Below are 16300 nucleotides of genomic sequence, written 5' to 3'. Positions count from 1 at the left end.
CGGGGAATCTGGCAAACCTAGGATGCGTCAGAGCATGCGCAATGGTGCGAAACTTGGAGCCATTTGAAAGATCCGCGCGCTTGACTGTATTTTGGGCCTGGGGGCGGGGATCAGACGTCTCTGCTCAATGGAGATTGGATACAAATTAGCCGCTCAGCCAATCACACGAGCCTGGAGACCGAGCCATTTCACCAATGGAGCGTTCTATTGCTTACCGACCTGGATGACCCCTGTGATTCCGGGTGTCCCGTAGGCCCAGAGACCGTTTAAGTTAAACTGCCATTTGTCCGCACTGCACCCCAGCGCGACCCTCCCCCTTTCCCCGCAGGTTCTCTCTATAAGTGGCCACAAAGCCCGCAGGGGGTGGGGCCGGGGACTTTTAAAAGAGCGTCAAAGCCGCGCCACCCTCCACTCAGCCCTCCTCCGCACGCGCCCCCCCGCCTCTGGGCGCCGCTCCCCCGGCACGTGACGCTGGAAGTCTCCGACTCCGGCCCAGCCCCCGCCTCCCTCGCCTCGCTTGCGTCCCCTCGCGAGCCTCAAGATGGCGTCGCTCCGGCGGCTCGGGCGCTGTTGAATGGAGAAAGCTTTATTGTTCCCCGCGCCGCCGCCACCATCCCCATCACCTCCTGAAGCCCGAGTGTTCGCGTGTCCTCCGAGCCGCTGTCAATAAAGAACAGTTTGAATCGGCGGCGCCGAGCAGGTAACCATAGAGACTCGGGGCTGGGGCTCGGCCGCTGGGACCACCCTGGTGGCCTGGGGCCCCTAAATGGAGCCGGCCTTGGGGCCCAGCCTCTGGAGGCCTCGCCGGCGGGTGGCCCGGGCCTGGGCCCGGGCTGGATCTGACCTCCGAACTGGACAGCCACCTTCTGGCCCCGGCCCCCGCCCCGACCCAAGTACCCAACGGCACTTCGGGAAGCCCGACTTCGGACCTTCCGCTGGGCCTCCCGGGGCCAGCCCCGGACCTCTCTGTGCCCCTTCCCTCCGGATGGGGTGGGAGGACAACATTTATTTATCACTTTAGGAATACTCTCATTTTATCCCCAAAACAACCTAGGGAGGCACGTCCTGTTACTAACACCCCATTTTACAGTTGAGGAAACTGAGGCAGACAGTTGCCCAAGGGGCTCGTGGAGGTCGCAGGCTACGGAACACGGGCCCGAGGGCGCACAAAACTACAGCTTCCTTTTAGACACACACACACACACATACACACGCACTACTAGACAGACATTAGAGAAACACGTGGCTGATTCTGAATTCGCACCCAGCCCCTCCGACTCCCACATCCCGGGCTTCGTGCGGGCACCTTGAGCCCCGAGGGGTGGGGGATAGTGAGAGAGTGAAAGGCGGCGGGAACTGGAGGAAAGAACCGGATACTGACCCGAGCCGGGACCTCTCTGCCGGCCCGAGGGGAGGGGGCTGAGACAAATCTCCGAGAGTTACTCGAAGCCTTCTCAGTGCTGGAGGCCGAGCAAGCGAGTGCCTGCGCTCCGGGAGCCTGGAGTCTTGTCTTAGGCAGCGGGAGAAGTGCGGAGAGAGGGAGGGCGGGAAGTGCTCCAGCCTGGGAGTGAGGAACGGCCTCCCCTCCCCGAGGGGATCCTGGGAGAAAGGGGCCGCGGGAGCCGAGTGTGGAGGCTGCTGGGGGCGGTGGCCACGCCCGGGGAACCGAGGGGAGTGGCAGGCCACGTTCCGTCTAGTTTTGTGAATGGGGAGGAGGGATCTCAACCACTTCCCTGTTTCCTCATCTGTACCCAAAAATGTGAATTCAGGTAGAAGCTACCTGGGGAGGCAGAGGAGGGGGCGGGCTCTCAGGAACTAGGTAATTGCCAAAGACAGAAAGTATGCAGAAATACCAGCTATCATTTACGTGGCCCCACTCTGGAGTTTACCAAAGCTTCAAACCGCCCTCGCCCTTTATGGCCGCGGTAATTATCTCTCGTTCTAGGGAGAGAAAACTTGGGACGTTGTGGGAAGTGATTTGCCCAAGGCAACATATCTTGAAAGTGTCAGCGGTGGGAATGCGAATTATGGTGGCTCCTGACTAGTAAATCCAGGGCTCTTGCCACAGTTCCTGCCTGCCTGGACTTCAGTTCCCCTTTGTAAGAAGTTAGTAAATATTTATTACACATTTCATATGTGCTAAACCCCGGGGATACAAAGAAAGGTTAAAATTTTTTTTTCTGCTTTCTAGGGAATGTGTCATTCTTTAAAGTCCATTGTGGCTTGGCCATGTCTTGTCTGTCTTTGGATTTACCAAATATTTGATTACTATGGTCATTGACTATTGGTCTTGTGAACCTAACATTCCACTGATATACCAAATGGTGTGGTTTTTTTTTTTTTTTTTTTATAGTTTTTTATATACAAAATATATGCATGGGTAATTTTTCAGCATTGATAATTGCAAAAACTTCTGTTCCAACTTTTCCCCTCCTTCCCCCCACTCCCTCCCCTAGATGCAGGTAGTCCCATATATGTTAAATATGTTAAAGTATATGTTAAATACAATATATGTGTACATACTTATACAATTATCTTGTTGCACAGGAAAGATCGGATTTAGAAAGACGGTAAAATAACCTGAAAAGAAAAATGCAAATAAACAGTAACAGAAAGAGTGGAATTATTATTTTGTGGTCCACACTCATTTCCCAGAGTTCTTTCATTGGGTGTAGCTGGTTCTGTTCATTACAGATCATTTGGAACTGATTTGGTTCATATTGTTGGAGAGGGCCACGTCCATCAGAAGTGATCATCATATAGTATTGTTGTTGAAGTGTACAACGATCTCCTGGTCCTGCTCGTTTCACTCAGCATCAGTTCCTGTAAGTCTCCCCAGGCCTCTCTGTATTCATCCTGATGGTCGTTTCTTACAGAACAATAATATTCCATAACCTTCATATACCATAATTTACCCAACCATTCTCCAATTGATGGACATCCGTTCATCTTCCAGTTTCTGGCCACTACATAAAGGGCTGCCACAAACATTTTGGCACACACGGGTCCCTTTCCCCTCTTTAGTATTTCTTTGGGCTATAAGTCCAATAACAGCAATGCTGGGTCAAAGGGGATGCACAGTTTGATAACTTTTTGGGCATAGTTCCAAATTGTTCTCCAGAATGGTTGGATTCATTCACAACTCCACCAACAATGTATCAGTGTCCCAGTTTTCCCACATCCCCTCCAACATTTGTCATTATCTTTTCCTGTCATTTTAGCCAATCTGACAGGTGTGTAGTGGTATCTCAGAGTTGTCTTAATTTGCATTTCTCTGATCAATAGTGATTTGGAACACCTTTTCATATTAGTAGATATAATTTCAAGATATAGATATAGACGTCATCCAAAAATTATCTGTTCATATCCTTTGACCATTTATCAATTGGAGAATGGCTTGATTTCTTATAAGAGTCAATTCTCTATATATTTTGGAGATGAAGCCTTTATCAGAACCTTTAGCTGTAAAAATGTTTTCCTTGTTTATTGTTTCCCTTCTAATCCCGTCTTCATTAGTTTTATTTGTACAAAAGCTTTCTAACTTAATATAATTGAAATTTTCTATTTTGTAATCAATAATGACCTCTAGTTCTTCTTTGAGTACCAAATGCTACTTTATAATATCGTTTTAGTGCCATGCCTTATCTGAAGGACCTTTCCAACCCTGACAGTCTTAAGCAGGGATGGCAATTTTAAAAACAAAACAAAACAAAAAAAAAAACCCTTATTTTCCCAAATACATGCAAAGATAATTTTCAGCAGTTACTCTTGCAAAACCTTGTGTTCCAAATTATTTCTCTTCCTTCATCCCCTCCCCTAGATAGCAAGTAATCCAATATATTTTAACCATGCAATTCTTCCATATGTAGTTCCACAATTAGCATGTTGCACAAGAAAAATCTGATCAAAGAGGAAAAAAAACAAGAAAGAAAACAAAAAGCAAAAAAACTTCAAAAAAGGCGAAAATACTGTGTTATGATCACATTCAATCCCCACAGTCCTCCCTTTTGGTGCAGATGACTCATCACAAATCTATTGGAATTGGCCTGAATCACCTCATTGTTGAAAAGAGCTATGCCCATCAGAATCTATTGTTACATAAATTTGTTGTTGCTGTGTACAGTGTTCTCTTGCTTCTACTGTCTTTGCTTAGTATCAGTTCCTATAAGTTTCTCCTAACCTTTCTGAAATCATCCTGCTGATCATTTCTTATAGAACAATAATATTCCATTATATTCATACACTATAGCATGTTCAGCCATTCTCCAACTGATGGGCATCCACTCATTTTCCAATTACTTGTCACTACAAAAAAGTCTGCTACAAACATTTTTTGCACATGTGAGTCCTTTTTCCAAAGATAGTTTTCAACATTCACCTTTGCAAAACCTTGTGTTCCAAATTTTTCTCTCTGCCTCCTTCTCTAAACAGCAAGCAGTCCAATATTGGTTAAACATGCCCAAGTCTTCCAAACATATTTATGTATTCATCATGCTGCTCAAGAAAAATCAGGCCAAAGAGGGAAAAACATGAGAAAGAAAGAAAAAAACAACTAAAATGATGAAAATATTATGCTTTGATCCACATTCAGTGTCTATAATTCTCTTTCTAAATGTGGATGGCTCTCTCCATCACAAGTCTTGGAATTGTCTTAATCATCTCATTGTTGAAAAGAGCCAAGTCCATCAGAATTAATCATTACATAATCTTCTTGTTGATGTGTATAATGTTCTCTTGGTTCTACTCACTTCACTTAGCATCAATTCATGTAAGTCTAGGCCTTTCTGAAATCAGCCTACTGATTGTTTCTTATAGAATAGTAATATCCCATAACATTCATGTACAATAACTTATTTAGCCATTTCCCACTTGTTGGGCATCCACTCAATTTCCAATTCCTTGCCACTACAAAAATGGCTGCTACAAACATTTTTTGCATATATGGGTCCTTTTCCCTTTTTTGTAATCTCTTTAGGATACAGGTTCAGTAGAGACACTGCTGGATCAAAGGGTATATACAGTTTAATAATAGTCCTTTGGGCATAGTTCCAAATTGCTCTCCAGAGTGAATGGATCAGTTCACAATTCCACTAACGAAAGTGTTAGTGTCCCAGTTTCCCCACAGCCCCTCCAGCATTTATTAATCATCTTTTCCTGTCATCTTAGCCAATCTGAGAAGTATGAAGTAGTAACTCAGAGTTGTCTTAATTTGCATTTCTCTAATCATTAGTGATTTAGAGCATTTTTTCATATGACTAGAAATGACTTTAATTTCTTCTTCTGAAAATTATCTGTTCATATTTTTTGACCATTTATCAATTGGAAAATAGCTTAAATTCTTATAAATTTGAGTCAACTTTCTATATATTTTAGAAATGAAGCTTTTTATCAGAAACACTGGATGTAAAAAAAAATTGATGGCAGTCTTTTCTATTTGTTTTCAAAGTTATATTAAGTCAATTTTTTTCAATCCTATTGGAACATAAATTTTTAAAGCTATTTATGTATCCATTTACATTCTTTTCTGATTTTTTTTCTGGGAGTATTCTCCTTCAGCCATGTGCTTCAAGATCTCTCCAGGTCTTTCTTCCTGTGCCTCTCTTTCTACAAACTTTTCAGAGAGGATCACCATAATTGGATGCTTCATTCTGAACCTGTTAGTATTGGGAGAGCTATCAGGATAAGCCTCTAACTGTCTACCAGCCAGTTTCTCATTCTTAAGATTGCCTTAGTTTAGAGCTCAAAGCATTGGTGGAGGTCCCCTAGTCCCCTCATTTTTACAGATGTGTCTATAGGCCTAGATGGGTAAAATGATTTACCTAAAGATTATCCCTATGTGGCTTTCCATTGTCCTTTGGCTTACTTATAATGCTGATTATTCTGAGGTTGTGGTATTGCATGAATCATAGCCATATATACATACATACTTTTTTTTATTCATGCCAGAGAGATTGAACATTTTCACACACTACTGGCATATAGTTAGCACTTCAAAAGTACTTGGTTACTGAAACCACATTTGAACAGGGTTAAACATCTTATTAATTTCTATAACAAGAGAAACACCAAATAATTATTTTTCATCTACAGAAGACCCTTATTTTAATGCATGTTTGGCCTTGGACCTGTATGGAATATTCAAAGGGAATTTTCTCTCATTGTCTCATTTGTACAACGAGTTTATTATTTGTTGTTGTATAAAGCAGGGAGAGGTTTGGAAGCATAAGGAGCAAAACTCAGAGGAGAGCATTGGGGGAAACAGAAGAGAGATGATTTGTACAAAGAAACAGAAAGGATGATAGATAAAAGGGGATGGGGGGACTGTCTGGATGCATTTACACACCTCAAATCTCCCCTTTAAAGCTATCATTTTACTCTAGTGGTTCTCAGCGTGGTCTGGGCACTCCTAGGGGCTTCTTAAACACTTTCAGGGATCCCAAAGTCAAAACTATATTCCTTACAATACTTAAGATGTTTTCATTTCTAATATGCTAGAGATGGTTAGATGTAAGCCACATAAACAGAAAAGGCAGAAAACTTGAGTGCTCTGTAGTCCAGCACCCTCCGAGGAGGGAACATGACCAGAGGGTAGTACCCTGGAACACACAGGTAAGAAGTTGCAAAGTTGAGATTTGAATCTGAATTCTCTGATTTTTTTTGCCCCGCCACAGATGCTTTCATTCTTAGGGCTTCAAGATCATTCCTTCCAGGATCCTCCCCACCTCCAAAAAATTATGTCAACACATAGTTCTAGGTCTGTTACTTTATTTGGCTTTAAAAGCCATTGGTATATAGTGATTCAACAAGTTAGTCATATATTAAGCTTCTACAGCATGTAAAATATTATGCTAGGCAAGAGAGAAGATACAAAGTTTAAATATATTTCCTGTGGTCATGGAGTGCTTATAGGGGACATAAAACACACAGATGAAACTTGCAAACATTAAATAAGCTACTATGTGCTAAATCCTGAGCCAAGTATTGGGAATGTAAAAGCAAGTGGTTCCCTGTGCCCAGATTGCCGCCCTCCCTCACTGCCTCCCAGAATCATTGTTATCTTTTAAGGCTCCATTTGGAGCCCTGATCTTTGCAGCTGATAGTAAGTGCCCCTCCTTCCTTAATTTTCCTCATACTGTATGTTTGTGAATGTTATATTTGTTTCCTGTCTCCAGCATCTTTTTAGCAGAATGTAACCTCCTCAAGGGCGTTGACTTTCATTTTTAACTTTGTATCCCAGCACCTCACATCATTCGGGGCAAAACATTGTTCAGTCTTTTTCAGTCCTGCCCAATCTTTGTGATACCATTTGGGCTTTTCTTGGCAAAGGTACTGGAATGGGTTGTCATTTCCTTCTCCAGCTCATTTTACAGATGAGGAAGTTGAGGCAGATAGAAGTGACTTGTCCAGGATCATCCAATCAGTACGTGTCTGAGGAGATTTGAACTTGGGAAGAGTTCCTGATTCCTGCCTCCAGGTCTGGCACCACCTAGCTGCTCTGCTTGGCATATACTATCATGCCAAATGTTGAAAACAAGAACCAAAAGAATCCCTCCTCCTTGAGGAGATTGGGAAATGCTATACTTTCAGGAGCAAATACAAAATATTCTGTTTGACATTCAAGGTCTTTTTTAACCAGGCCCCCTCCTTCCCTTTCCAGTCTTCTTTCACCTTTTTTTTCCATGCAGTAACACCGGCATCCTGCCTGTTCCTCCAATAAGCTGCTCCAGCTTTCATTCCCATTATTTTCTCTGACTTTCCCCCATGCTTGGGACTAGCAGCCTCTCTGGCTTCAAGTCCCACCTAAAATCTTACCTTCCACAGGAAGCCTTTCCTAGCCACTTTTAATTCCAATGCCTTTGTTGTATATGGCTTGTTTGTATGTATTTGTTTTAGGAACATCTAAGTGGTGCAGTGGGTAGAACACCAGACCTGGAGTCAGAGAAACTCAACTTTTTAAATTCAAATCCAACCTTAGACATTTCCTAGCTGTGTCATCCTGGGCTGGTCACTTCATACTGCCTGCTTCAGTTTCCTCAACTGTAAAATGAGCTAGAAAATGAAATGGCCAAGCATTTTAGTATCCTTGCTAAGAAAACCTCAAATGGAATCACAAAGAGTCAGACACAAGAAAAAAAGACCCATAACAACAACCAATGTCTGTGTGCACATTGTCTCCTCGTCAGACTTTACATTTGTTTCAAAAGCAGAGGACCTAGCTTTGCCTCTAATTCTAATACTTCTAGTAAGACTGGGCAAATCATGTCATCTCCAGAGGTTCCTCATCTGTCAAATGAAGAGATTGGACTGGATGGCCTCTTGAGATAATTTCCAATTTGAGACTTATGCAGTGTCCTCTCCTTCCTCCACCCATCCTTCTTCTTCCTTCCCCCTCCTCCCTCCACTATGTAGAGTACTTTATCTCCGAAGGGAGAGAAGTGTATTCTGTAGCTCTTTTTTGAGGACAGGAATAATCATTATAATTACACAGAGTTCAGTTTTAATTGTTTCCTTTCAATTTATAGTGTTATTTTTGTGCATAATGTTCTAGTGTCCAGTCACTTTTTATTAGTTCATGTCTCTCTTTGCTTCTCTGAAGTCTTCATATTCATGTTTATTACAATGCAGTAATATTTCTTTATATTTATTCACCACAATTTGTTTTGCCATTTGTTTTGATGGGTATTCATTTTGTTTTATGCTCTTAGCTACACAAAGTATTACTATAAGTATTTTAATGTCTATAACAACTTTTAAATCTTTGACCTTAACTTTTAAGCTTTGCAGTGAGTCAGATCTGGGTCATATTGCTTTACTGGATAGTTAGATGAAGTTTGCAAAGTATTTAACCCAAGACCTTGGTGAACTAGGTAACCAAAATATTATCTTCACTTAACAGATGAAGAAATGAAGTCTTAGGAACATCCAGTCTAATCCCATCTTACAAAATGATGCCCAGAGAGAGTAAATGACTTAGCAGGGCCATGTCATTGAGAAGTCATCTGATTTCAAACCTTGCACTGTACCATGCTGACTTAGGGCTTTGCTCATAGCTGTATAACTAATAAAGGTTCAGAACTTGTTAAGGAATTTAGGTCTCCTGAGAATTACACAGAATTTCTGTGTTTGAAGGTACTTGGGCAATCATCAAGCTGATAAGAATTCCCATTTCAACAGCCTTGACAAAAGAGAAAAGAAAGAAAAGAGGATCTTGGAAGTATTTTAAAGAAATATTCAGAAGAGGCCAGAAGGAACACAGACAAGTAGGATAGCTTTGAAAGTTACATGTTAAATTTGTTATATGTTATCATGGAAAAACAAGTTATAGATAATAGAGATTCATAGTTTTATGTGTAATCTTCTTTTTCTATATTACTTTATATATAGAAATCCTTATTTTGCATGGCATTTGCCAAGTTCCAGATTATTTTTCAGAATCCTGGCCAAAGGTCCTCTTGTTTCTGCTAAAAGTTTAGCTTTTCTAAGTAAGGGGGAACCACAATACAGTCTGTGTATTCCATCTTTGGATGGTTGTTTGGGAGAGAGGACCAGGCCTAGGATTTCCTGGCATAAGGAGACTCCTTGTAAGGAAATCCTCAACACGAGGGTATATCAGCATTGTAAAATTACTAACTAAAACAGAGACTGATTTAAATATAAGGGCTCACCTAAAGCTAAAATAACAAGGACATTCTGGGCTCACTTTTTGCTTTATGGTAAGAGTCTCACAGAGTGCCTTTGGGGCAGAGAAAGGATCAAGGATTTGCCTGGAGTTAGTCAGCCATGTGTCAGAAGACCAGAATTGTAGCTTTGAGGCCACACCATCTCTCTTGTTATTTTAGCAATTCTATACTTTTACATTCTTCCTTAGATTCAGCCCAAATATGCCTCTGACGTGCTCCCCTGGGCCCAAGAAGGACAAATTTGACCTCTCTTCCATTTGACTATCCTTCAGATGTATAAAGACAGCAGCCCTGTTTCTTGAGGTTTCTCTTCTCTAGGTCAGAACCCCTCCCCCATCCTTTCAGCTGGTCCTCATGGAGCATGAACTTGAGGCCCTTTACCATCCTGGTCTGTCTCCTCTGGAGGCTCTCTGGTTTGTAAATCCCTTCCACTCTTTGAAGAGGCAGTTCAGACAGACATCTGTGGGATGCTATTAAGGGAATGAAGGATGGTAGGAGCAACGGCACTAAGATGGGAATGGATGGAGAGGCTGGAATAGAGAGTAGCTCTGTTTAGCTACTAGAGTGTGTGCCTCCAATAATGAGAGCTAACTGCACAGGTTAGGTTTGTCAGGTAATGGAGGACATTAAATGCCAGACTCAAGAATTTATGCTTGAAATGGTTTCTTCCTGGACATTTAGGGACATGCTTTATTTTAGGTTTGTGCTAAATGTGGACTGTGTTTAGGATCAAATGAGAGAATATTTTTAAAGTATTTTGCAAATCTTAAAATACTCTGTAAATATCAGCTAGGAAAATGGTAGCAGAGGCAGTACCATACGTGAATAGAGATCTGGCTTCAAAATCAGGGTGTTAGGGGCTCAAATTCTGCCTCTGAAACATCCTGGGCAAGGCAATTAATCTCCTTGCTCTAAGCAGCATTCTAAGACTATAAATCAGTTGGAGAATGGGTGCTGACCTACATTGATAGAGGGAGTTTCCTTAACTTGAGGGGAGTTCCCTCTTTTTGTGATAGATATAATTTAAAGTAGCACAATCTATTGTAAAGTGATAGATAGGGTCTCAAAAGGTATAAGTTTGATTTCTAGCTCTACCTTTTACTTTCCCCTTTTTGTATCTCTTTTTCTTTGTCAGCTTCTCTCTCTCTCCTTCCTCTTCCTCGATCCATCCATTTCATTTAACAAATCAAGAAACTGAGACACAAGGTAATTAAGTAACTCTCCAAGGTCACATAGGTAGTAAAAATCAAAGGAGAAATTTGAACCCAGTTCCTCAGCAGAATCAATTGCCTTTCCCCTGTACCAAGCTGTCTTCTTTCGATAACCTCCTTCATAACTCCAAATTTATGATTCTGTAATTGTATGTAGGCAGAGAAGTAACAGGTTTTTTGAATTGTCCAAAATGGGATGCTGGGGTGGTTTTTTTTTTTTTTTTTTTTTTTTAAGCCACTATGAAAAATTATGCTGAGGCAGTAATAGATCAAGAGTACTATGGGAAAAAAAAAAGAAATTTAAAGTTTTGACTTGAACTGCATCCAGAAACCATCTTGCAAATGTCATCAGAAGCTATAATCCAACCTAGCAAATGGAGCAAGAAACTGAACACAAAGTGGCCTGTTAACACAAAGTAAAAGCAAGCCTTGAATTTCTTTGCTATTTTGGGTTTGGGTGGGCCCTTCACATTCAGATCAGTACAGTGTGTCTTGGTGATTTGGGTTGACTAGGTTTGAGCCAGAGAGTAGGTGATGACCCTTGCTTGGCAGGATGATGGAAGCCCTGGAGGAAGAGCCAGGGCAGCCAATGGCTTTTTCAATCTATTTTATTTCAGTTCAAAGCGACATTGCAAAGGGACAACCCAGGAAAACAAGCCGTACCTTGGCAATCTCAGCTGCTTTTGGAGATTGAGGAGGGTTGTGTATAACCAGAATGTGGCTTGTTTTCGCAGGCTCTCTGTCTGCAATGATGCTTTGAACTGAAATAAAATAGATTGAAAAACAAATTGGTATGCCCTGGTGCTTCATGCTGAGTATTTACATTATGCTTCTAGAGCACTGCCTGTACCAGCAGCACCCTGGGGGAAGGCAGGGACCTCTTGGCCTCTCTCAACTCTTCAAGAGAGTAAGCACTTTGATTTTGGGGAAGGAAATTGAATTGGGATATATGGCTTCCTGGATCTCCAATAACCTGCTTTTCAAAGGCATCATCTTGGATAATGAGGAGAAAAGCAAGCTGCTAAGCACATTGAGAAAAGTATTAAAATAATGTTAAGGGCATTTAAATTCAGAGATAAGATTGTCACTCTCTTTAACTTGGTGGATTGGTTTACAGTGAATATGAAGGATCATGCTCGGTTTTAGCTCTTCTCTGGCCTTTAAGGTGAATGGCTGAGCTAGAGAAAACTAACTTTCACTGCATTTCCCTCTTATTTATGATTTAAATCAAAATCAGGACACCAAGCATGTAATTTAATGAGATTAATAAAATTTTAGTATGTTTTTGATGTGACTTGTGCATTGACATCCCTGAAGATTCATTTTGTTATCACAGAAATGTGGCTGGAACTGCATTATTGAAATTTATAGGATTATTGAATTTAAGGCTTTGCAATACCTTAGAACTAATTTGGTCCAAACTTCTCATTTTACAGGTAGGAAGACTAAGGTACAGAACAGCTGTGATGTGCCTGAAATCAGACTCCAACACAGGATGCTAAATTTCTTTCTAGTGATTTCTATGTTAAGTATGTGAGGGCTCCATGATCCTATCAGCCAGTGAGGGAACTTTTTCTATTGACAGATTTTGCCTATTCTATACCTTCTCATCCAGCTCCTCTTGTTTGCTATCATATACACATACACATGCATATACACTTACATATTTACCATATTGTCTTACCAGCCATGCATCTTTTCATTCTCCTTTGGGCTGTTTATATTTTTAATTCTTCCAAGATTCACAACCCTGTTGAATCACAAATACAGAATTGTATAGATCTTAAGAGATCACCAAATCTAACCTTCTGATTTTATAGATGAGAAAATTCAAGCCCAGAGAAGTTATGACTTGCCCAAACTTGCCAGTGGACAGAACTGGGATTTGAACTCAAAATTAAGAGATCACCTAACTAGCTGCCTTTGGTGAATTTAGGTTATCTAATCCGAATGATCTATAGCCTTTGAAAATGAAAGAGCTAGCAAATATGGCTACTCAGCCACCATCAGTGATCTTTGAAAGAGGGGAAAGAGTTTACTGGATTGATTGGTTTTGCTGATTCAAAATTTCTTTTTCTTTTCTTAAAAAAAAAAAAAATTATCATAAGCACCATAAGATATTATCTCATTTGATCTTCACAATAACACTGGGATAGAGGCACTGTTATTATTCTTTATTTATCAAGGAGAAAACTGAGGCAGATAGAGGCTGGCTTGGACAGTTAGTAAATATCTGATGCTGGATTTGACCTAAGGTCTTTCTGGCTCCAGATCCAGGGCTCTGTTGTTGAGGAGTGAGGTACTGGGAAAAATCTAGACAATAGAAGGTGGCAGCATATTTAGTCCACTATTAGGATCCAACGAAGCTGGAACATTGGGCTGACTTGACCTAAGTGAAATTTAGTAGGGATAAATGTGAAGTTTTCTATTTGGGTTAAAAAGATTAAATTTTTATGTGCAAGATGGAATTTGTGTGAAGAAGACCTGGGGTTTTTGTGACTTGCAAGCTCAGTATGAGTCACCAGTATTGTGGCGGTCCAAAAGTGCATGTACTTTTAGATTGGGTGAAGGGAGCCATGACTTCCAGGGATAAACAGTCATCATCCCAATTTAGTCTGACCTGGTCAGACATCACCTAGAATATTATATTTGGTTCTGGGCAGCCCAGTTCTCACCAAAAGAAGGCACTTGGAGGATGGAGACTTTGAATCTGGGTTCTCGGGGGATCATTTGAAGCAACTGACGTATAGAGATTCATGCATCTTGATGTCTGTTTTCAAGTGTTTGGAATCTTGTCCCATGGGGGGCTTGTTCTGTCTGTCACAGAGACTAGATCTCAGAACAACCCATGGAACTTGGAATTCTCCCACAGCTGTATGGGCTGCCTCAAAGGTGGTGGTTTCTCCCTCACTGGAAGTCTTCAAGCAGGGATTTAATGACCACTTGTTACCATATTTTATGGTTGGCACCTGCTCACTGCTGCGGTCCTCTCATGCTTAAAATTCTGTGGATCTGTTATCTGATTCAAAGTCCATTTCACTGTTTTTTACTTAGAAAAAGCAACATCCAGCTGGAATCTTATGGCTTATTTATATTTTGATTTAATTTTAATGCATTGAAGGTCAGAGCTGAAAGGACCTTGGAATTTACTCTTGACTCATTTGATAGATGAGGAAACTGAGTTCTAGAAAGATTAATTTGGGCCAATCCTCAGAGCTGAGACTTCTGCCCAGACCTTTGTGATAAAGGCCAGGCTTCTCAGCTCTTTTAGTCACTGAGATAAAGGGATCACAATAATTTATAAACTCTTGAAAAATAATTCAAAATTTTATGCTGGTCTTATTTTGTTCAGGCTTAATATAAGACAAAGAGGGGAAGTTGGTGCTCTTGTGTGTACCACTATTTGTACCACACTGGCCCTGTATCTCCTTCACTTAGCACGGTGTCTAGCACATAGTAGGTTCTTTTTTTTTTTAATATCTTATATAAATACAATTATTTATTTTACTTATTGTGATAATCTATTTCTTGTCTGGCAAACCATCTCCCTCTCTCCAGGCATTGATGTTAAATGTACTTGGTTTTGTTATTTTCTCATTTTTGTGACATGATCTCTTACATTCATTTATTATATGAAGTACATATTCATTTTGAGCTTAATGTGATATTTGGTGCAAGATGTTTGTCTATATCTAATTTCTGCCAAACTGCTGAGTAGTTTTTCCAGAAATTTTAGTCAAAAAGTCAATCTTGCATTTAAAAAACTCATTGTGTTGTGTTTTTTTTTAATTCAGTTTCTTGTTTATCTATGTCCTTTTCCAATTTAGAATTTTAAAAGATACATATGGAATATGAAAACAAATATAGGTAACTAAAGATAAATAGAAAACTAAGGTAAGAAAAGTTTCAGATGTGTTAAATTTTAGAATGAGCTAAGGCTGACAAATCATGCCAAAGAATGGGACTGCTATTCAGACAGGATGGGGATGATAGTAACATATGACTAAGAAAGGCAGAACTGCTCAAGTTTCACTTTGCCAAAAAGAATGCAAATTTGGATTGGGGGAGACAGGTGTATTAATAATTTAAGAAAAGGCAGGTGGGGAGGCAATGAGAAATATATAGGGGATAGATAGCACATGGCTGCCCTTGGAGAATTCAAGTCACAAGCTCCAGATACACTGTATCCCACAGTATTGAAGAAAAAATCAACTAGTAGCACTTCATAAGGAAAATTTAAAACAATATGAGAGGCAATGAGTAGGGGTAGAGAAAACTGCAAGTATGGAGACCAGCAACTCTTGTCTCTGTTTGCGAAGGAGTTAGGAGAGTTGACCTTGTAAATGATAGGCCAGTGAGTTTTAGTTTTATTTATGTTAAAATCTATATTATACCACTGAAAGAATGGGTAATGAACACCTCAAAAAAATAGGAACCATTCATCAAAATGTGGCTTCATCACAAACAGATCATAACAGTGTTATGTAATTTACCTTTTTGACAAAATTCCTAGACTGGTAGATCAAATGATGAGATAGATAAATTTCCCTCAGATTTCAATAAGACATTTGGTAAAATTTATCAAACTATTCCTAAATAAAATACAGAGAAATGTGGTGAAGACAACAGTACCATTAGGTAAACTTTTGAATGACCAAACAGAAATAATGCCTGTTTTACATGATTTTTCTTATCATTTTAAAAATGGTTAACATATTTGTTGATAAATAAAGGCACAGTCAGTGAACATTAATTTAGATAACACGATCAAGATCTATTCCTAAAAGAAATGGTGAGCTCCTAATCCCTTGTCTCTTCAAGTAGGGAATGTTGAAAAAAAAAAAAAAGATTTCTTATTATATGGCTTGCTCTAGATAACTGAAGTCTACCAATTCTGAGATTTTCATTTTCTTGAATCCCATTTTACCTTTTCTTTCTTCAAAGACCTCAGTTTAATACTATGGTCACCAAATGCTGAATTGCTATGTATAATTAATACAGCATAAAACTTAGAGGTAAAGGTTTAGTGGAAAGATCACCTGATTGGAAATTCAAATTTAACTAATATTTATCACCTAAGAATCAGAATATCCAAGTTTTAGTTCGAGCTTTGATACATCTCAATTATGTAGTCTTAATGTAAAAAAAATTATTTAACTTTTTTTAATCCACAAAAGTTTTTAATCCACATACCTTTTTTGCTTATTCAACTGAGTCATCAGGATTAAATGAATTCAGTTTATGAAGATAGGCTATATAATTTTAACATAATATTGTTATCAGTCCTTGAGAGTCCATTTATCAGCTGTGTGGACTTGGGACAATCTCCTCTGGGATTGGGTTTTCTCATTTATAAAATTAGAGAATAGGATTAGAGGATCCCCAAAATCCCTTCCAACTGTCATTCTG

At 40.0% G+C, this 16300-nt stretch overlaps 1 protein-coding gene across 2 annotated transcripts in view; it reads left to right on the top strand.

Moving 5' to 3' along the window:
* The first annotated feature begins 413 nt into the window (after positions 1-413).
* ZBTB40 (zinc finger and BTB domain containing 40) overlaps positions 414-16300 on the top strand; it is a 67894-nt gene continuing 52007 nt past the window's right edge. Inside the window, exons 1-2 of one of the 2 annotated variants that reach the window (XM_074305930.1) lie at positions 414-700; positions 2695-2825. The gene's annotated coding sequence lies outside the window, so the exon portion shown is untranslated. The remainder of the gene's footprint in view (positions 701-2694; positions 2826-16300) is intronic. The other variant, XM_074305929.1, reaches the window with a different exon arrangement.

This window comes from Sminthopsis crassicaudata, chromosome 3, assembly GCF_048593235.1.
Source record: "Sminthopsis crassicaudata isolate SCR6 chromosome 3, ASM4859323v1, whole genome shotgun sequence".
NCBI classification, from domain to species: domain Eukaryota; kingdom Metazoa; phylum Chordata; class Mammalia; order Dasyuromorphia; family Dasyuridae; genus Sminthopsis; species Sminthopsis crassicaudata.
This window is presented reverse-complemented; position numbering and strand designations above follow the sequence as displayed.